Source organism: Hippocampus zosterae, chromosome 21, assembly GCF_025434085.1.
Source record: "Hippocampus zosterae strain Florida chromosome 21, ASM2543408v3, whole genome shotgun sequence".
Classification (NCBI taxonomy): Eukaryota; Metazoa; Chordata; class Actinopteri; order Syngnathiformes; family Syngnathidae; genus Hippocampus; species Hippocampus zosterae.
Window position 1 is genome coordinate 8,385,337 of NC_067471.1, and position 22,711 is coordinate 8,408,047.

Consider the following 22,711-nt stretch of genomic DNA (forward strand, 5'->3'; position numbering starts at 1 on the left):
ATGGAGACTTCTTATTAGTTTTTCTTTTCTGATTGATATAAAAATGATTTAGTAGATATAAACACATAACGGGGTAGGACTAGATAAGTTTTTTTACTTCATCCTACTCCCTTGAACATAATAACTGTGTTGAATGAAGACTGATTTCTTTCTTTTACTTTTTTAACCTTATTTTCTGTCAAATTATTACTGTATATGTTTTATGTTCAATAAACAAACCAAACCAAAACCAAACCTTTACGGAGCCGCGGAGAGGTGAAATCTATGAATACGACAAAAAATTCGTCGGAAATCTCAAATCGTGATGGTCCAGTGGGCTAAAATGTTGCGTTCGGTTCAGGCGACTCAGGTTCGATCCCCGGGCTCACCTACATGGGTGCATAAATGCAGGTGAGCAGAAAAGGGGACTTGAACACGACTCGGCTGAATCCAAAGCATAGTCTTTAACCACTAGACCAAATCAGATTCGAAAACTGCCAATTTGGAGGTTATACTTATTCCTTAACTTTGTCACGTTGAGGTGAAATCTATGAATACGACAAAAAATTCGTCGGAAATCTCAAATCGTGATGGTCCAGTGGTCTGAAACTTTGCTTTGGGTTCAGGCGACTCGGGTTCGGTCCCCGGGCTCACCTACATGGGTGCATAAATGCAGGTGAGCAGAAAAGGGGACTCGAACACGAGTCAGCTGAATCCACAGTATAGTCTTCAACCACTAGACCAACTCGGATTTGGGAATTGACAATTTGGAGGTTATATTTACTCCCCAACTGTCATGTTCAGGTTTAATCTATGAATATGACAAAAAAAATCGCCGAAAATCTCGACGTCATGGTATAGTGGTTTAAAACTTTGCTCTCGGTTCCGGCGACTCAGGTTCGGTCCCCGGGCTCACCTCCATGGGTGCATAAATGCAGGTGAGTAGAAAAGGGGACTCGAACACGAGACGGCTGAATCTAAAGTATGGTCTTTAACCACTAGACCAACTCACATTTGGAATTAGACAATTTGGAGGTTATACTTATTTGCATTAACAATAGTATTGTGCGCTCCAAAATTCAGAAAGACAGTAAAATACGACTTTCAATGCCGGAAGTCATCAGAACGGTTAGCCTAATGGTTAGAGACAAACGGTGCGGTCCGGTGAGAGCGAGTTCGAGCCTCACCTCAGGTTCGCGTTTACCGAAATTTTTCTTTCGGGAATTGTTCCTCACAATTATTTTTTTACTTCTTCTTTGTTAAATAAAGCTTTTTAAAAAAACAAAAACGTGATGACGTCGTTAGCGAAAACGTATTTAAGCTGCGACTAATTCAACAACCCGTCTCTTTCCCCTCCAGGCTGACGACCGACTGCACGTCCACATCGCGGCAAGACGACCACAAGGCTTGGCAAGGTGAACGCTTAAACTTTCTTTTTTTGTCTTGTCATTGCTAATTTTTAACAATAATTCACATTTTCAGGTTGTTCAACTCTTCCACGGTAGGTCTCCTGCAAGTTTAAATGGTATTGTGTTCTTTTGAACTAACTCGTTTTGCATTTGTTTTCCTTTACAGCGCGCAGCGAGGGTAAGTTGCTCGCGTTTGACAAACTCAACGTTTGAGCTTTCTTTTTCGTCTTTTTATCGCTAACCTTTTGCAACTTTTAACATTAATTCACGTTTTCAGGCCGTTCAACTCTTCCACGGTAAGTCGCCTGCAATTTGCAACGGCTCGATGGAACTAACTCTCGTTTTGCAATTTTTTTTCTTTATCTTTTCCACCACGCCGAGAAGGTAAGTTGTCAAACGCTGGCAAATCGTATGTTTTAAGTTTCTTTTTTTACACCCGTCATTGCTCACTTTTTGGAACTTAACATTAATTCGCGTTTTCAGGCTGTTCAACTCTACAAAGGTAAGTCGCCTGCAATTTTAAATGGCACCGTTTGATTTTTATTTTATTTTTTCCAGCGTGCTGAGAAGGTAAGTTGCCAGCGTTTTTATTTCCACAATCTAAATGACACCCTGCTCTTACTTTGTTGTAACTGTGCAATTTCTGTTCACAGGCTTGGCATCATCAAGTGACTGGCCAAATTGACTGTAAAAATGGCTAACTGCGACTTTTTGCGGGGGGGGGGGGGGGGGGGGATTTAAACGTGCTTACCAAAACTATTTCACTGTCTTTACAGCCCACCCGTTACGCTGCAGGCCGCTGCCAAGGTGTCCAGCTCAGCCCTGCTCTCGTCACTGGTAAGAGACAAAAACACTCCTGCGCATACAACTCTGAAATCATGTTTTAATTTTCAGCACATGAAGATGAGCTTACAGGAGGCTTCGAGTGATGACGTGATTCAGGTTGGAACCAAAAACAAAAAGTGTGCAATTTTCTTAATTTTTTTCCTTCACACTACCTCATTGCAAACTGCGCTCCCCAGACGTCTTGGAAAAAAGTTGAGAGTCCGGCCTCAAGTTGCTGTTTTGCTCCTGGACAAAACTGAAGGAAGGTAAGGACATCGCAAATAACTACAATTCACTCTTTCTGACATCCTTTTTGTGTGTGCGCAGGTCAAACGGCATCCAGTGCTGATGACGGCAAATGGGGCCGTGTGATTTTGAGCACGCTGCAAAGGAAAATGGCTCAAGTGAACATTTTAGAACACATTTTCTCTTTTGCAGCTTCCCTGTAGGCTGCACTGGGACAAATGTCTCTTGGGACCGTCGAAGGTACCATTCTGCCGTTGATCTTTTTCGCCAATGATGCTTCTGTTGGAAAAGGGACTAAAAAATGCGATTGTTTCCTCCACTTGCAACAACAAACGTTGTTTGAGGTTTTTTGACTGTGCAGAGAAGCTTCCAGTTGGTGCCATCGTGGCGTCTGCACTTTGGTCACCAAGACGCTGCACCTGCTGGGCAAAGAGTTTCGAAATTGCAGCTGAAATCTTTCAAGTTGAGGGGAGGATTGCCAAAGTTGGCGCCGTCGACGGCACCATGCAGGTTGAGAGTCTGTTCTCAAGTTGCTGTTTTGCTGCTGGATAAAACTGGAGGAACGGAAGGACAAATGACTTCAATTCGTCTCGCTGACGTCACTTTTGTGTGTGTGTGCGCAGGTGAAACGGCATCTTGACTTCATCCAGAGGTGACTGAGGAATAAGACGACAGCGAATGAGGCAGTCTGCTGGGTTTGAGCATGCAGCAAAACAAGATGGCTGACGTGACCATTTTTTAACACATTTTCTCTTTTGCAGATTCAGTTGAAAAGGTACATTTCACATCCTGTACTGTCTTTCTGCTCATGTCCACTAGGCGGCGCCAAAGCAGCTGTTGGCACCAGAAAATCTGAATCGGCATCCCCTGCAGGAAGACGGTGGACGGGCTCAAGTACCGTTGCTTTTTCGCCAATAATGCTTCTGTCGGAAAAGACTGTTTGTTGTTGCAGGTGGTGGAGCGAACATGACGTCATGATCAACGTTCTGAGATGAGCCAAGATGCTAAAACATTTTTTTTTTTTTTTGACTGCTGAGAAGCTTCCAGTTGGTGCCATCGTGGCGTCTGCACTTTGGTCACCAAGACGCTGCGCCTGCTGGGCAAAGAGTTTCGAAATTGCAGCTGAAATCTCAAGTTGACCCACATTAAAATTTAACTGAATTAAAAGCTTGACGGGTCCATTGCGTACCTCCTGTTTGTGTTCAGGCTTGTCCAGTCTGAGGCCCTCGGAAGCGGTTGGACATCTCCCTGGCTGTCACAGGATGGGTCAAAAAAGGTTGGACATGAAAAGCAAATTCTTAGTTTGACTGCAAATTTCCCACTGAAGGCCTTCAAGATTTCTTACCTCGTCTCCCTCCAGAAATGCGGTGTCCTTTTTCTTAGGTCCCGTTCACCAGGCGGCGACTGTCATCCAACACTTGGCTTGATGCAATCGGCTGGAAGAGGTTCCACGATGGGCAGTAAGTTTTGAATGCTTGACAGTTTTCTTAATCGCTTCTTTGATGCCATATTGTTTGTTGCGCAGGAGCTAAACGTGCGAGCACTTGGTCAGAGTCCCAGACAACTTGTGTGACATCACCTTCTGTGCTGGTGAGTTTGATCACATTTCAAATTGCATTTCCTGCACAAGGTCACTCGAGACTCGCCAATCTCATTTTTGTCTCAGGTCCACGTGTTGGTCCAGCGCTGCTGTCACACAGGCCGACTTCGCCAGGCAACGAAAAGTAGAAGGCTGCAAAGTCATCCAACTTCGCCATTTTCGGTGAGTAATATTTTTAAACACTTTTTATTTTTTTTACCAATTTTTTTTGTAATTTTAACGCTAACTTTTTTTTACTTTAACTTTTTTTAACGCTAACTTTTTTTTACTTTAACTTTTTTTTACTTTAACTTTTTTTTACTTTAACTTTTTTTTACTTTAACTTTTTTTTACTTTAACTTTTTTTTACTTTAACTTTTTTTTACTTTAACTTTTTTTTACTTTAACTTTTTTTTACTTTAACTTTTTTTTACTTTAACTTTTTTTTACTTTAACTTTTTTTTACTTTAACTTTCAACATGTAAAATAAAACAAACAAACACCTCTCGGCTCCCTTCATTAATAAAAGTGGGTAGGATTGGGGGTGTGGCTATGCAAATACTGGGCAATCCGATTGGCTGCTGTGAGTGGGCGGGGCTATGCTAATGTGTATAAATTAGCATAACGGGCGTGGTTATGCAAAGCCTGTGGGTGGGTGGAGTTATGCAAATATGTTGTAATACAGCACTGATTGGTTGAAGTGTGCGCTTGTGGGCGGGGCTATGCAAATAAAATTTCGTGCCCCATTGTGATTGGTTGGCTGGTAATTTGGGGCGGAGCTATGCAAATCGGTGAGCTGGGCGGAGTCTATGCAAATAAAATTTACATGCCACCATCTGATTGGCTGGACCTGGTTAATGTAGGCGGGGTCATGCAAATTATATTTGCATAGTACACTCCTGATTGGCTGGTGCCAGTGTGGGCGGGGCCACGCAAATAAAACCCCAAAATTTTTGTCAAAGTGGGCGTGGCTATGCAAATTAATTTGCATGCCGTCTTTTGATTGGCTGCTCCAGGCCATTGTGGGCGCGGCTATGCAAATAAATTTGCATGCCGGTGTCTGATTGGGTATGCTAATCAGGTAGGGGTGGGGGCATGCAAATCGATTTGCATATTAAAATTTGGGGTGACTGGGCGTGGCATATGCAAATAAAATTTGCATGCCACAACCTGATTGGTTCCTCCGGACTTGTGTGGGCGGGGTTATGCGGGGGAAAATTTGCATGCCGCATTGTGATTGGTTGATTTTGGCAATCTTGGGCGGGGTCTGCAAACAAATTTACATCAAAATTCTGGTCCTGCATGGTAAAGTGCGTGTGGTTACGGACGGCAACCGGAATTGTTGGGGTTTTGTCCTGGAAGACGTTTGGCCTCTGGACCGAGCAGGTTTCCTGGGTTCATGCGCAAACGCCAGAAAGGACAGCTCGCCCTTTTTGGCCTTGAGCATCAATCCAAGAAGTCTGCTCGGACCAGAGGCTAAACGTCTTCCAGGACAAAACCCCAACAACTCCGGTTGCCGTCCATAACAAGGCCGCTTTAATTAAACTCAGTGAGACACAAAACACGCACTCTGATTCCTGCCGGACAATATATTGACAAGCACTTTTTAAAAACAATTTCACATCATTTTAGCAACAAAGCTTGACTCAAGTTTAACACCGACACTGGCTGACAGGCAATACATTTAACCCTTGTGCTGCAGTTGATGTCAATTTTATATAATGTGCAATATAACCACAAAATGGATAAATCGCAGTGCTATTTACAATTGTCTTTCACATCATATTATTATTATTATTATTATTATTATTTTTAGTCAGCAGCCTGACAGCAGTCAGTAGGAACGAGCGTCGGCATCTCTCCTTTTAATTCAACATACAATGTTTAAAAAACTCGTAAAAGTATTATTCCTAAATATTTATTTTACTTTCAACCACTTGACGTGTTCAGTGGCATCAGCGCTATACATACACGTCGGAGTTTTTTGTTGTATTTTTGCTCTCTATGGACAATAAAAGCGGTACTGTGCCATGACCAAAACAAATATCGATGTCTATATACGTAAAACATGAATTGGAATATTTCATGTCACACAATTTTTATGCTTTGTCATTGATTTAGAGATGACAACACGCAAAAATCTACAAAAAAATTGTCGAAATTGTAACAAAGGTTAAGCCAGCAGCAGAGGACGCCGTGTTGTCTGCTTGACAAGCATGGACTGCACAACACTGACACACGTGGAAGCTGACAACAACATCACTCACTGCTTCTGAACATGCGCTTTGGAGAAAATGTTGTGTCTGTCATTGTAGATCTTAATTTAACATGGAACCAGGAATGCCATTTCAAAGCGCAGGTTCAGAAGCGTTGACTGATGCCTGTTCAAATGTCACACAGTCCATGAAACTGAGGCCAAGGTTCACTTAAGTGACATCATAGAGCTCCTCAAGCACACCAAATGACGCCCTGGGCTGCTGCTGCTATCTTGTACAGCCTGTCAGCCAGTGTTTTTATGTCTAACGCTATCGTTTGAAAAGCACAGATGTGCATTTTGGTCATTTTTTTAAATGCCGACGTTCAGGCAACCGAACAATGTAAAATAAATCACTAAAATGACCAAAATAGTCATTCTGTCTGGCCTTGTGAATACTTAATGAGTACTCATTGAATATTCAAATTTCGATTACGACGTTAGGGATGTATACTTTGACTCCTTATTGCTGCAAAACAACAAAATGGACGTCTCGGAACAGTTTATATGTTTGAGAGAACACGCGAGAGATCATTAAATGTCACATTTTTTGTTTTTTACGACGAGCTGACTATTCATTATTTCTTCGAAAAAGCAACTGTAAACCGTCGTTTACAATATAATTAGCCAGGTAGAGTGATCTATTATTGCGTTCAAAACATATTTGTACTCGAAAATTTCTCGCATGATTGATCGTTTTTGACGGTCGAAATAAATTTCCATTCAAAAATCGGATTAGCACTGTATCTCGTTTGATTGTGTAGATGCGCCCAATGTTTTGATCGAATCGAGACAAGCTTAACAGAAGACAATGTTTATTTATTTTTTAAAGAGACACATATTTTTTAGGGAAGCATCCAGTGAAAAGGAGGAAAAGTTAAGCACGCGTTACCTTTGCACAACACGTCGCCACTTTTGCACGCAGACAGCCAGCAGCCGACGCGGAGACAACGTTCCTGGATTAGTGGTCGTCTCCTGCGCATTAAAAAAAAAAATCCAAAAATGCCTGATTGAGACAGAAAGTCCCTAAACTAACTTCGCTCACGTGTTTGAAGAACACCAAAAATATGAGCAAACAAAACGCCAAGGAAAACAATGACTCGTTTCCGGTTTTGGTCCGCCTTTTACTTCCGGGTCTCAGCTGCGAGAACTTGATAAAAACATTCTGGACCTGGTTAATATGCGTAAGACACTGGCAAAGTTTTAAATAACTCATCCTTAAAAAATAATCATCATAAAATATATATATATTTTTTAAATTATAATGTCTGCTGTATTTCCGAGCTTGCTCACGCCTTCCGTCGCTCGATCAATATGGCTTCAGGGAACAACGGACCACCTCAATGGCAGTTATGGAGTTTGTGGAAGCAATAGCCACTAATATAGACAACAAATAATTTACTGTTGGGGTTTTCCTAGATCTAAAAAAAGCTTTTGACACAATAGATCACAGTATATTATTGAAAAAACTAGAAAGATATGGCATTAGAGGTGTAGCTTATAAATGGATAAAAAGTTATTTAGAAAACAGATATCAGTACGTGCAACTCAACAATAAAAAAACAAATCAACTGAAAATCACTCACGGAGTACCTCAGGGGTCAGTGCTTGGTCCAAAACTATTCATCTTATATATAAATGATATCTGCAAGGTCTCAAAACTATTTAAATGTGTCCCATTTGCTGATGATACAACTTTCTACTGTTCTGGAATAAATCTGAAACAGCTCCTGACAACCGTAGAAAACGAATTAAACAAATTAAAAAACTGGTTCGACAGAAATAAATTGTCACTTAACCTGAAAAAATCGAAGTCAATTGTTTTTGGCACAAGACCAATCAAACACCAAGCTAAAAGTATGGTCAACTCAATTGAAATAGAAAGAGCGTATGAAACCAAGTTTCTCGGATTAGTAATAGACTCAAAACTATGTTGGAAACCACATATCGATAACGTAAAAAGAAAAATAGCCAAGACCGTAGGGATCCTCTGCAAAACCAAGGAAGTGCTAAATAAGAGATCCTTGTACACATTATACACTTCATTATTATTACCATACATGACCTACTGTGTGGAAATATGGGGAAATGCCTGCAAAACAAACACACTCCCTATTCTCAAACTACAAAAAAAAGCAATTCGAATTATTAATAGGTCAAAATATACGGAACCCACAAATCCACTATTTATTAAATTAAATACGATGAAATTTTATGACCTGGTTGACTTTAAAATCGCCCAATTAATGTACAAAGCACACAATAACCTGCTCTGCCAAAACATTCAGAAGTTTTTTGAAATTCGAGAAAGCAACTATGAATTAAGAGGTACCAACTTATTCAAAAAACTCAAAACAAGAACAAACATCAAGCAAAGAAGTGTATCTAGCAAAGGTGTTAATCTGTGGAACAATCTCGAAACGGACCTAAAAATGAGTAAATCGCTTGCCGAGTTCAAAAACAAATTCAAAAAAATAGTACAAACAACCTACACCAATCAGAGTTAAAATGATAAATACTAAACATTAAATATAATGATAAATCAGAACTAAGTTGATAAATAGAGAAAGGTATTGCAATATCCATTATGAATACAAGAGAAACTTGACACAAGAGTGCCAGGGTGAGGATGTATATAATCTCGATACAAACCAAAAGTTGTGAAAATATCACGGTTAAGGGTAAAGTATGAGCCTTAATGGAGACTTCTTATTAGTTTTTCTTTTCTGATTGATATAAAAATGATTTAGTAGATATAAACACATAACGGGGTAGGACTAGATAAGTTTTTTTACTTCATCCTACTCCCTTGAACATAATAACTGTGTTGAATGAAGACTGATTTCTTTCTTTTACTTTTTTAACCTTATTTTCTGTCAAATTATTACTGTATATGTTTTATGTTCAATAAACAAACCAAACCAAAACCAAACCTTTACGGAGCCGCGGAGAGGTGAAATCTATGAATACGACAAAAAATTCGTCGGAAATCTCAAATCGTGATGGTCCAGTGGGCTAAAATGTTGCGTTCGGTTCAGGCGACTCAGGTTCGATCCCCGGGCTCACCTACATGGGTGCATAAATGCAGGTGAGCAGAAAAGGGGACTTGAACACGACTCGGCTGAATCCAAAGCATAGTCTTTAACCACTAGACCAAATCAGATTCGAAAACTGCCAATTTGGAGGTTATACTTATTCCTTAACTTTGTCACGTTGAGGTGAAATCTATGAATACGACAAAAAATTCGTCGGAAATCTCAAATCGTGATGGTCCAGTGGTCTGAAACTTTGCTTTGGGTTCAGGCGACTCGGGTTCGGTCCCCGGGCTCACCTACATGGGTGCATAAATGCAGGTGAGCAGAAAAGGGGACTCGAACACGAGTCAGCTGAATCCACAGTATAGTCTTCAACCACTAGACCAACTCGGATTTGGGAATTGACAATTTGGAGGTTATATTTACTCCCCAACTGTCATGTTCAGGTTTAATCTATGAATATGACAAAAAAAATCGCCGAAAATCTCGACGTCATGGTATAGTGGTTTAAAACTTTGCTCTCGGTTCCGGCGACTCAGGTTCGGTCCCCGGGCTCACCTCCATGGGTGCATAAATGCAGGTGAGTAGAAAAGGGGACTCGAACACGAGACGGCTGAATCTAAAGTATGGTCTTTAACCACTAGACCAACTCACATTTGGAATTAGACAATTTGGAGGTTATACTTATTTGCATTAACAATAGTATTGTGCGCTCCAAAATTCAGAAAGACAGTAAAATACGACTTTCAATGCCGGAAGTCATCAGAACGGTTAGCCTAATGGTTAGAGACAAACGGTGCGGTCCGGTGAGAGCGAGTTCGAGCCTCACCTCAGGTTCGCGTTTACCGAAATTTTTCTTTCGGGAATTGTTCCTCACAATTATTTTTTTACTTCTTCTTTGTTAAATAAAGCTTTTTAAAAAAACAAAAACGTGATGACGTCGTTAGCGAAAACGTATTTAAGCTGCGACTAATTCAACAACCCGTCTCTTTCCCCTCCAGGCTGACGACCGACTGCACGTCCACATCGCGGCAAGACGACCACAAGGCTTGGCAAGGTGAACGCTTAAACTTTCTTTTTTTGTCTTGTCATTGCTAATTTTTAACAATAATTCACATTTTCAGGTTGTTCAACTCTTCCACGGTAGGTCTCCTGCAAGTTTAAATGGTATTGTGTTCTTTTGAACTAACTCGTTTTGCATTTGTTTTCCTTTACAGCGCGCAGCGAGGGTAAGTTGCTCGCGTTTGACAAACTCAACGTTTGAGCTTTCTTTTTCGTCTTTTTATCGCTAACCTTTTGCAACTTTTAACATTAATTCACGTTTTCAGGCCGTTCAACTCTTCCACGGTAAGTCGCCTGCAATTTGCAACGGCTCGATGGAACTAACTCTCGTTTTGCAATTTTTTTTCTTTATCTTTTCCACCACGCCGAGAAGGTAAGTTGTCAAACGCTGGCAAATCGTATGTTTTAAGTTTCTTTTTTTACACCCGTCATTGCTCACTTTTTGGAACTTAACATTAATTCGCGTTTTCAGGCTGTTCAACTCTACAAAGGTAAGTCGCCTGCAATTTTAAATGGCACCGTTTGATTTTTATTTTATTTTTTCCAGCGTGCTGAGAAGGTAAGTTGCCAGCGTTTTTATTTCCACAATCTAAATGACACCCTGCTCTTACTTTGTTGTAACTGTGCAATTTCTGTTCACAGGCTTGGCATCATCAAGTGACTGGCCAAATTGACTGTAAAAATGGCTAACTGCGACTTTTTGCGGGGGGGGGGGGGGGGGGATTTAAACGTGCTTACCAAAACTATTTCACTGTCTTTACAGCCCACCCGTTACGCTGCAGGCCGCTGCCAAGGTGTCCAGCTCAGCCCTGCTCTCGTCACTGGTAAGAGACAAAAACACTCCTGCGCATACAACTCTGAAATCATGTTTTAATTTTCAGCACATGAAGATGAGCTTACAGGAGGCTTCGAGTGATGACGTGATTCAGGTTGGAACCAAAAACAAAAAGTGTGCAATTTTCTTAATTTTTTTCCTTCACACTACCTCATTGCAAACTGCGCTCCCCAGACGTCTTGGAAAAAAGTTGAGAGTCCGGCCTCAAGTTGCTGTTTTGCTCCTGGACAAAACTGAAGGAAGGTAAGGACATCGCAAATAACTACAATTCACTCTTTCTGACATCCTTTTTGTGTGTGCGCAGGTCAAACGGCATCCAGTGCTGATGACGGCAAATGGGGCCGTGTGATTTTGAGCACGCTGCAAAGGAAAATGGCTCAAGTGAACATTTTAGAACACATTTTCTCTTTTGCAGCTTCCCTGTAGGCTGCACTGGGACAAATGTCTCTTGGGACCGTCGAAGGTACCATTCTGCCGTTGATCTTTTTCGCCAATGATGCTTCTGTTGGAAAAGGGACTAAAAAATGCGATTGTTTCCTCCACTTGCAACAACAAACGTTGTTTGAGGTTTTTTGACTGTGCAGAGAAGCTTCCAGTTGGTGCCATCGTGGCGTCTGCACTTTGGTCACCAAGACGCTGCACCTGCTGGGCAAAGAGTTTCGAAATTGCAGCTGAAATCTTTCAAGTTGAGGGGAGGATTGCCAAAGTTGGCGCCGTCGACGGCACCATGCAGGTTGAGAGTCTGTTCTCAAGTTGCTGTTTTGCTGCTGGATAAAACTGGAGGAACGGAAGGACAAATGACTTCAATTCGTCTCGCTGACGTCACTTTTGTGTGTGTGTGCGCAGGTGAAACGGCATCTTGACTTCATCCAGAGGTGACTGAGGAATAAGACGACAGCGAATGAGGCAGTCTGCTGGGTTTGAGCATGCAGCAAAACAAGATGGCTGACGTGACCATTTTTTAACACATTTTCTCTTTTGCAGATTCAGTTGAAAAGGTACATTTCACATCCTGTACTGTCTTTCTGCTCATGTCCACTAGGCGGCGCCAAAGCAGCTGTTGGCACCAGAAAATCTGAATCGGCATCCCCTGCAGGAAGACGGTGGACGGGCTCAAGTACCGTTGCTTTTTCGCCAATAATGCTTCTGTCGGAAAAGACTGTTTGTTGTTGCAGGTGGTGGAGCGAACATGACGTCATGATCAACGTTCTGAGATGAGCCAAGATGCTAAAACATTTTTTTTTTTTTTTGACTGCTGAGAAGCTTCCAGTTGGTGCCATCGTGGCGTCTGCACTTTGGTCACCAAGACGCTGCGCCTGCTGGGCAAAGAGTTTCGAAATTGCAGCTGAAATCTCAAGTTGACCCACATTAAAATTTAACTGAATTAAAAGCTTGACGGGTCCATTGCGTACCTCCTGTTTGTGTTCAGGCTTGTCCAGTCTGAGGCCCTCGGAAGCGGTTGGACATCTCCCTGGCTGTCACAGGATGGGTCAAAAAAGGTTGGACATGAAAAGCAAATTCTTAGTTTGACTGCAAATTTCCCACTGAAGGCCTTCAAGATTTCTTACCTCGTCTCCCTCCAGAAATGCGGTGTCCTTTTTCTTAGGTCCCGTTCACCAGGCGGCGACTGTCATCCAACACTTGGCTTGATGCAATCGGCTGGAAGAGGTTCCACGATGGGCAGTAAGTTTTGAATGCTTGACAGTTTTCTTAATCGCTTCTTTGATGCCATATTGTTTGTTGCGCAGGAGCTAAACGTGCGAGCACTTGGTCAGAGTCCCAGACAACTTGTGTGACATCACCTTCTGTGCTGGTGAGTTTGATCACATTTCAAATTGCATTTCCTGCACAAGGTCACTCGAGACTCGCCAATCTCATTTTTGTCTCAGGTCCACGTGTTGGTCCAGCGCTGCTGTCACACAGGCCGACTTCGCCAGGCAACGAAAAGTAGAAGGCTGCAAAGTCATCCAACTTCGCCATTTTCGGTGAGTAATATTTTTAAACACTTTTTATTTTTTTTACCAATTTTTTTTGTAATTTTAACGCTAACTTTTTTTTACTTTAACTTTTTTTAACGCTAACTTTTTTTTACTTTAACTTTTTTTTACTTTAACTTTTTTTTACTTTAACTTTTTTTTACTTTAACTTTTTTTTACTTTAACTTTTTTTTACTTTAACTTTTTTTTACTTTAACTTTTTTTTACTTTAACTTTTTTTTACTTTAACTTTTTTTTACTTTAACTTTTTTTTACTTTAACTTTTTTTTACTTTAACTTTCAACATGTAAAATAAAACAAACAAACACCTCTCGGCTCCCTTCATTAATAAAAGTGGGTAGGATTGGGGGTGTGGCTATGCAAATACTGGGCAATCCGATTGGCTGCTGTGAGTGGGCGGGGCTATGCTAATGTGTATAAATTAGCATAACGGGCGTGGTTATGCAAAGCCTGTGGGTGGGTGGAGTTATGCAAATATGTTGTAATACAGCACTGATTGGTTGAAGTGTGCGCTTGTGGGCGGGGCTATGCAAATAAAATTTCGTGCCCCATTGTGATTGGTTGGCTGGTAATTTGGGGCGGAGCTATGCAAATCGGTGAGCTGGGCGGAGTCTATGCAAATAAAATTTACATGCCACCATCTGATTGGCTGGACCTGGTTAATGTAGGCGGGGTCATGCAAATTATATTTGCATAGTACACTCCTGATTGGCTGGTGCCAGTGTGGGCGGGGCCACGCAAATAAAACCCCAAAATTTTTGTCAAAGTGGGCGTGGCTATGCAAATTAATTTGCATGCCGTCTTTTGATTGGCTGCTCCAGGCCATTGTGGGCGCGGCTATGCAAATAAATTTGCATGCCGGTGTCTGATTGGGTATGCTAATCAGGTAGGGGTGGGGGCATGCAAATCGATTTGCATATTAAAATTTGGGGTGACTGGGCGTGGCATATGCAAATAAAATTTGCATGCCACAACCTGATTGGTTCCTCCGGACTTGTGTGGGCGGGGTTATGCGGGGGAAAATTTGCATGCCGCATTGTGATTGGTTGATTTTGGCAATCTTGGGCGGGGTCTGCAAACAAATTTACATCAAAATTCTGGTCCTGCATGGTAAAGTGCGTGTGGTTACGGACGGCAACCGGAATTGTTGGGGTTTTGTCCTGGAAGACGTTTGGCCTCTGGACCGAGCAGGTTTCCTGGGTTCATGCGCAAACGCCAGAAAGGACAGCTCGCCCTTTTTGGCCTTGAGCATCAATCCAAGAAGTCTGCTCGGACCAGAGGCTAAACGTCTTCCAGGACAAAACCCCAACAACTCCGGTTGCCGTCCATAACAAGGCCGCTTTAATTAAACTCAGTGAGACACAAAACACGCACTCTGATTCCTGCCGGACAATATATTGACAAGCACTTTTTAAAAACAATTTCACATCATTTTAGCAACAAAGCTTGACTCAAGTTTAACACCGACACTGGCTGACAGGCAATACATTTAACCCTTGTGCTGCAGTTGATGTCAATTTTATATAATGTGCAATATAACCACAAAATGGATAAATCGCAGTGCTATTTACAATTGTCTTTCACATCATATTATTATTATTATTATTATTATTATTTTTAGTCAGCAGCCTGACAGCAGTCAGTAGGAACGAGCGTCGGCATCTCTCCTTTTAATTCAACATACAATGTTTAAAAAACTCGTAAAAGTATTATTCCTAAATATTTATTTTACTTTCAACCACTTGACGTGTTCAGTGGCATCAGCGCTATACATACACGTCGGAGTTTTTTGTTGTATTTTTGCTCTCTATGGACAATAAAAGCGGTACTGTGCCATGACCAAAACAAATATCGATGTCTATATACGTAAAACATGAATTGGAATATTTCATGTCACACAATTTTTATGCTTTGTCATTGATTTAGAGATGACAACACGCAAAAATCTACAAAAAAATTGTCGAAATTGTAACAAAGGTTAAGCCAGCAGCAGAGGACGCCGTGTTGTCTGCTTGACAAGCATGGACTGCACAACACTGACACACGTGGAAGCTGACAACAACATCACTCACTGCTTCTGAACATGCGCTTTGGAGAAAATGTTGTGTCTGTCATTGTAGATCTTAATTTAACATGGAACCAGGAATGCCATTTCAAAGCGCAGGTTCAGAAGCGTTGACTGATGCCTGTTCAAATGTCACACAGTCCATGAAACTGAGGCCAAGGTTCACTTAAGTGACATCATAGAGCTCCTCAAGCACACCAAATGACGCCCTGGGCTGCTGCTGCTATCTTGTACAGCCTGTCAGCCAGTGTTTTTATGTCTAACGCTATCGTTTGAAAAGCACAGATGTGCATTTTGGTCATTTTTTTAAATGCCGACGTTCAGGCAACCGAACAATGTAAAATAAATCACTAAAATGACCAAAATAGTCATTCTGTCTGGCCTTGTGAATACTTAATGAGTACTCATTGAATATTCAAATTTCGATTACGACGTTAGGGATGTATACTTTGACTCCTTATTGCTGCAAAACAACAAAATGGACGTCTCGGAACAGTTTATATGTTTGAGAGAACACGCGAGAGATCATTAAATGTCACATTTTTTGTTTTTTACGACGAGCTGACTATTCATTATTTCTTCGAAAAAGCAACTGTAAACCGTCGTTTACAATATAATTAGCCAGGTAGAGTGATCTATTATTGCGTTCAAAACATATTTGTACTCGAAAATTTCTCGCATGATTGATCGTTTTTGACGGTCGAAATAAATTTCCATTCAAAAATCGGATTAGCACTGTATCTCGTTTGATTGTGTAGATGCGCCCAATGTTTTGATCGAATCGAGACAAGCTTAACAGAAGACAATGTTTATTTATTTTTTAAAGAGACACATATTTTTTAGGGAAGCATCCAGTGAAAAGGAGGAAAAGTTAAGCACGCGTTACCTTTGCACAACACGTCGCCACTTTTGCACGCAGACAGCCAGCAGCCGACGCGGAGACAACGTTCCTGGATTAGTGGTCGTCTCCTGCGCATTAAAAAAAAAAATCCAAAAATGCCTGATTGAGACAGAAAGTCCCTAAACTAACTTCGCTCACGTGTTTGAAGAACACCAAAAATATGAGCAAACAAAACGCCAAGGAAAACAATGACTCGTTTCCGGTTTTGGTCCGCCTTTTACTTCCGGGTCTCAGCTGCGAGAACTTGATAAAAACATTCTGGACCTGGTTAATATGCGTAAGACACTGGCAAAGTTTTAAATAACTCATCCTTAAAAAATAATCATCATAAAATATATATATATTTTTTAAATTATAATGTCTGCTGTATTTCCGAGCTTGCTCACGCCTTCCGTCGCTCGATCAACACAACCTTTACGGAGCCGCGAAGAGGTGAAATCTATGAATACGACAAAAAATTCGTCGGAAATCTCAAATCGTGATGGTCCAGTGGTCTGAAACTTTGCTTTCGGTTCAGGCGACTCGGGTTCGGTCCCCGGGCTCACCTACATGGGTGCATAAATGCAGGTGAGCAGAAAAGGGGACTCGAACACGAGTCCACTGATTCCACAGTATAGTCTTCAACCACTAGACCAACTCGGATTTGGGAATTGATAATTTGGAGGTTATATTTACTTCCCAACTGTCATGTTCAGGTGTAATCTATGAATATGACAAAAAAAATCGCCGAAAATCTCGACGTCATGGTCTAGTGGTTTAAAACTTTGCTCTCGGTTCCGGCGACTCGGGTTCGATCCCCGGGCTCACCTACATGGGTGCATAAATGCAGGTGAGTAGAAAAGGGGACTCGAACACGAGACGGCTGAATCTAAAGTATGGTTTTTAACCACTAGACCAACTCACATTTGGAATTAGGCAATTTGGAGGTTATACTTATTCGCATTAACAATAGTATTGTGCGCTCCAAAATTGGGAAAGACAGTAAAATACGACTTTCAATGCCGGAAGTCATCAGAACGGTTAGCCTAATGGTTAGAGACAAACGGTGCGGTCCGGTGAGAGCGAGTTCGAGCCTCACCTCAGGTTCGCGTTTACCGAGATTTTTCTTTCGGGAATTGTTTCTCACAATTATTTTTTTACTTCTTCTTTGTTAAATAAAGCTTTTTAAAAAAACAAAAACGTGATGACGTCGTTAGCGAAAACGTATTTAAGCTGCGACTAATTCAACAACCCGTCTCTTTCCCCTCCAGGCTGACGACCGACTCCACGTCCACATCGCGGCAAGACGACCACAAGGCTTGGCAAGGTGAACGCTCTAACTTTCTTTTTTGTCTTGTCATTGCTAATTTTTAACAATAATTCACATTTTCAGGTTGTTCAACTCTTCCACGGTAGGTCTCCTGCAAGTTTAAATGGTATTGTGTTCTTTTGAACTAACTCGTTTTGCATTTGTTTTCCTTTACAGCGCGCAGCGAGGGTAAGTTGCTCGCGTTTGACAAACTCAACGTTTGAGCTTTCTTTTTCGTCTTTTTATCGCTAACCTTTTGCAACTTTTAACATGAATTCACGTTTTCAGGCCGTTCAACTCTTCCACGGTAAGTCGCCTGCAATTTGCAACGGCTCGATGGAACTAACTCTCGTTTTGCAATTTTTTTCTTTATCTTTTCCAGCACGCCGAGAAGGTAAGTTGTCAAACGCTGGCAAATCGAATGTTTTAAGTTTCTTTTTTTACACCCGTCATTGCTCACTTTTTGGAACTTAACATTAATTCGCGTTTTCAGGCTGTTCAACTCTACAAAGGCAAGTCGCCTGCAATTTTAAATGGCACCGTTTGATTTTTTTTATTTTTTTTCCAGCGTGCTGAGAAGGTAAGTTGCCAGCGTTTGTATTTCTACAATCTAAATGACACCCTGCTCTTTGTTGTAATTGTGCAATTTCTGTCCACAGGCTTGGCATCATCAAGTGACTGGCCAAATTGACTGTAAAAATGGCTATCTGCGACTTTTTGCGGGGGGGGGGGGGGATTTAAACGTGCTTACCAAAACTATTTCACTGTCTTTACAGCCCACCCGTTACGCTGCAGGCCACTGCCAAGGTGCCCAGCTCAGCCCTGCTCTCGTCACTGGTAAGAGACAAAAACACTCCTGCGCATACAACTCTGAAATCATGTTTTAATTTTCAGCACATGAAGATGAGCTTACAGGAGGCTTCGAGTGATGACGTGATTCAGGTTGGAACCAAAACAAAAAGTGTGCAATTTTCTTAATTTTTTTCCTTCACACTACCTCATTGCAAACTGCGCTCCCCCGACATCTTGAAAAAAGCTGAGAGTCCGGCCTCAAGTTGCTGTTTTGCTCCTGGACAAAACTGAAGGAAGGTAAGGACATCGTAAAGAACTACAATTCACTTTCTGACATCCTTTTTGTGTGTGCGCAGGTCAAACGGCATCCAGTGCTGCTGACGGACAAGACGACGGCAAATGGGGCCGTGTGATGATTTTGAGCACGCTGCAAAGCAAAATGGCTCAAGTGAACATTTTAGAACACATTTTCTCTTTTGCAGATTCAGTTGAAAAGGTACATTTCACATCCTGTAATGTCTTTCTGCTCATGTCCACTAGGCGGCGCCAAAGCGGCTGTTGGCTCCAGAAAATCTGAATCTGCATCCCCTCCAGGAAGACGGTGGACGGGCTCAAGTACCGTTGATCTTTTTCGCCAGTAATGCTTCTGTCGGAAAAGACTGTTTGTTGTTGCAGGTGGTGGAGCGAACATGACGTCATGATCGTTCTGAGATGAGCCAAGATGCTAACATTTTTTTTTTTGACTGCTGAGAAGCTTCCAGTTGGTGCCATCGTGGCGTCTGCACTTTGGTCACCAAGACGCTGCGCCTGCTGGGCAAAGAGTTTCGAAATTGCAGCTGAAATCTCAAGTTGACCCACATTAAAATTTAACTGAATTAAAAGCTTGACGGGTCCATTGCGTACCTCCTGTTTGTGTTCAGGCTTGTCCAGTCTGAGGCCCTCGGAAGCGGTTGGACATCTCCCTGGCTGTCACAGGATGGGTCAAAAAAGGTTGGACATGAAAAGCAAATTCTTAGTTTGACTGCAAATTTCCCACTGAAGGCCTTCAAGATTTCTTACCTCGTCTCCCTCCAGAAATGCGGTGTCCTTTTTCTTAGGTCCCGTTCACCAGGCGGCGACTGTCATCCAACACTTGGCTTGATGCAATCGGCTGGAAGAGGTTCCACGATGGGCAGTAAGTTTTGAATGCTTGACAGTTTTCTTAATCGCTTCTTTGATGCCATATTGTTTGTTGCGCAGGAGCTAAACGTGCGAGCACTTGGTCAGAGTCCCAGACAACTTGTGTGACATCACCTTCTGTGCTGGTGAGTTTGATCACATTTCAAATTGCATTTCCTGCACAAGGTCACTCGAGACTCGCCAATCTCATTTTTGTCTCAGGTCCACGTGTTGGTCCAGCGCTGCTGTCACACAGGCCGACTTCGCCAGGCAACGAAAAGTAGAAGGCTGCAAAGTCATCCAACTTCGCCATTTTCGGTGAGTAATATTTTTAAACACTTTTTTGTAATTTTAACGCTAACTTTTTTTTACTTTAACTTTTTTTTACTTTAACTTTTTTTTACTTTAACTTTTTTTTACTTTAACTTTTTTTTACTTTAACTTTTTTTTACTTTAACTTTTTTTTACTTTAACTTTTTTTTACTTTAACTTTTTTTTACTTTTCATTTTATTTTACATGTTAAAAGACAAACAAACACACCTCTCGACTTCCTTCATTTAAAAAAGTGGGTAGGATTGGGGGTGTGGCTATGCAAATACGTGGCAATCCGATTGGCTGCTGTGAGTGGGCGGGGATATGCTAATGAGTATAAATTAGCATAATGGGAGTGGTTATGCGAATCCTGTGGGTGGGTGGGGTTATGCTAATATGTTGTAATACAGCACTGATTGGTTGAAGTGGGCGCTTGTGGGCGGGGCTATGCAAATAAAATTTCGTGCCCCATTGTGATTGGTTGGCTGCTAATTTGGGGCGGCGCTATGCAAATCTGTGAGCCGGGCGGAGTTTATGCAAATAAAATTTACATGCCACCATCTGATTGGCCGGACCCGGTTAATGTAGGCGGGTCCGGCCTATTATATTTGCATAGTACACTCCTGATTGGTTGGTGCCAGTGTGGGCGGGGCCACGCAAATAAAATCCCAAAAGTTTGGTCAAAGTGGGCGTGGCTATGCAAATTAATTTGCATGACTTCTTTTGATTGGCCGCTCCAGGCCATTGTGGGCGCGGCTATGCAAATAAATTTGCATGCCGGTGCCTGATTGGGTATGCTAATCAGGTAGGGGTGGGGGCATGCAAATCGATTTGCATATTAAAATTTGGGGCGACTGGGCGTGGCATATGCAAATAAAATTTGCATGCCACAACCTGATTGGTTCCTCCGGACTTGTGTGGGCGGGGTTATGCGGGGGAAAATTTGCATGCCGCATTGTGATTGGTTGATTTTGGCAATCTTGGGCGGGGTCTGCAAACAAATTGACATAAAAATTCTGGTCCTGCATGGTAAAGTGCGTGTGGTTACGGACGGCAACCGGAATTGTTGGGGTTTTGTCCTGGAAGACGTTTGGCCTCTGGACCGAGCAGGTTTCCTGGGTTCATGCGCAAACGCCAGAAAGGACAGCTCGCCCTTTTTGGCCTTGAGCATCAATCCAAGAAGTCTGCTCGGACCAGAGGCTAAACGTCTTCCAGGACAAAACCCCAACAACTCCGGTTGCCGTCCATAACAAGGCCGCTTTAATTAAACTCAGCGAGACACAAAACACGCAGACTCTGATTCCAGTCAAATAATATATTGACAAGCATTTTAAAAAACAATCCCACATCATTTTAGCAATACAATTTGACTCAGGTTCTACACCGACATCGGCTGACAGGCGGTACATTTCGGCCAGCAGCAGAGGACGCCATGGTGTCTACTTGACAAGCATGGACTGCACAACACTGACACATGTGGAAGCTGGCCACAACATCACTCACTGCTTCTGAACATGTGCTTCGATGTGGGGTTTTTTTCATCAGTTATTTTTGCCAATTTATTAAACAAAAATATACATATTTAATTTTAAATAATCTGGGCCACAACAATGTAATTTTAAAAATAGTACATGGTCAGAAGCATTGAACTTTGTTCTCACTTGTGAGCACTGTGTTGCAGATCAAGTACAGGTCAAAAAGCACACTTGGGTCATTCCATGGCAAATCACAAGCGGGTTCAGTCAAATGGATTTTGATTTGAATGAAACTTGCTGTACTTGTTGACAGTGATGGCACAACACTAAATCTCAAATTAGAGGTCAATTTGAGAAAGAGTTTAGGAGCTACGGCATCCCCGAATTTTTATTAGCTCCGAAAAGGGGGTGTGGCCGCCTTCCTTCTCGAGTTTACGCATCAACCCATCCCATCTTTCCAAAACAGGTATTTATTTGGGAAGGGAATTTAACAAGAAATCGATGTCTGCAACCATTTGGAAGATGGATGCATATTTAAACAACTTTTGACCTAGAACTTCACCTGGAGATGGACCTTGGGGATCATCGTGACCTATTTATTTTCATGGAATGTAATTTCTCACATGTTCTCTCAAACAAAGGTTCCAGTTGTGTCAATTTTGTTGTTTAGCAGCAATAAGGGCTCATAGTATCCATATTGTCAGATTGGCAATTAATATTTAATGGCCTCATTGAATATGCAAATTGAAAGGATATATTTTGGGCTGTGTACTTTGACTCCTTATTGCTGCTATGCAAAATAAATTACATCTCTGAAACTTAGTTTTAGTGTTTTGCCATCACCTTCATCAAGTACGGCAAGTTTCATTCAAATTAAAAGCCACTTGGTTAATTTTTTTTATGAATTATGGCGTGACCTGACATGGAATGACCCACTAAAAAATGGCTTCAAACAACATGGCGTCCTCTGTGTTGAAAAAAAAGTGCACACACCTGCCAAAACAAGGTTTGCATCATTGTAGTGCAGATGCATCCATGTCCTGAACTGAGTCTGCCCAAAACCTCCTTCGTCCTGTCAGGCAAAAAAAAAGCAGTTTTCACGTGAGGGACGCGCTTAAACAGAAGACAATGGACAGTGAAAACATGGAAAAGTTTAGCATACGTTACCTTTGCACGTGGACGCAGGTGTTGACAACTTCCCTTCACTGTGGTCGTCTACTGTGCATGTAAACAAGACAAAAAATGCCTTAATTAGCACTAACGTAGCTAACCTAACTTAGTTCAGGTGCTCGAAACACACGTAACATTAGCAAACAAAACAAAAAAACTAACGCAAAGCCAAACAATGGCTCGTTTCCGGCCAGCGTTTAACTTCCTGGACGCAGTTAAACAAAACTAAATGATCAACGTTGTGGTGAACGAACTGCAGGGACAAATTATCGTTAACATAACACACGACGAATGGAACACCTGGAGTGTCAAAATGTCACATTTTAAA

At 41.8% G+C, this 22,711-nt stretch overlaps 2 long non-coding RNA genes across 7 annotated transcripts; one reads left to right on the plus strand and one right to left on the minus strand.

The window, feature by feature from the left end:
• Window positions 1-2,386: 2,386 nt before the first annotated feature.
• On the plus strand, window positions 2,387-18,935 carry LOC127593526 (uncharacterized). 2 transcript variants are annotated; one of them, XR_007960448.1, is made up of 3 exons: window positions 2,387-2,540; window positions 3,083-3,234; window positions 18,764-18,935. It is a non-coding gene; the product is annotated as an uncharacterized LOC127593526 (long non-coding RNA). The 2 variants fall into 2 exon arrangements; XR_007960449.1 differs by lacking the exons at window positions 2,387-2,540; window positions 3,083-3,234 and adding exons at window positions 11,375-11,528; window positions 12,071-12,222.
• On the minus strand, window positions 3,391-7,177 carry LOC127593525 (uncharacterized). Of its 5 annotated transcripts, none has more exons than XR_007960446.1 (4): window positions 4,518-7,177; window positions 3,805-4,461; window positions 3,649-3,711; window positions 3,391-3,552 (listed from the first exon to the last, which is right to left on the minus strand). It is a non-coding gene; the product is annotated as an uncharacterized LOC127593525 (long non-coding RNA). The 5 variants fall into 5 exon arrangements; XR_007960445.1 differs by having other exon boundaries at window positions 3,805-4,477; XR_007960447.1 differs by having other exon boundaries at window positions 3,391-3,555; window positions 3,649-3,707; window positions 3,805-7,177.
• Window positions 18,936-22,711: the final 3,776 nt, after the last annotated feature.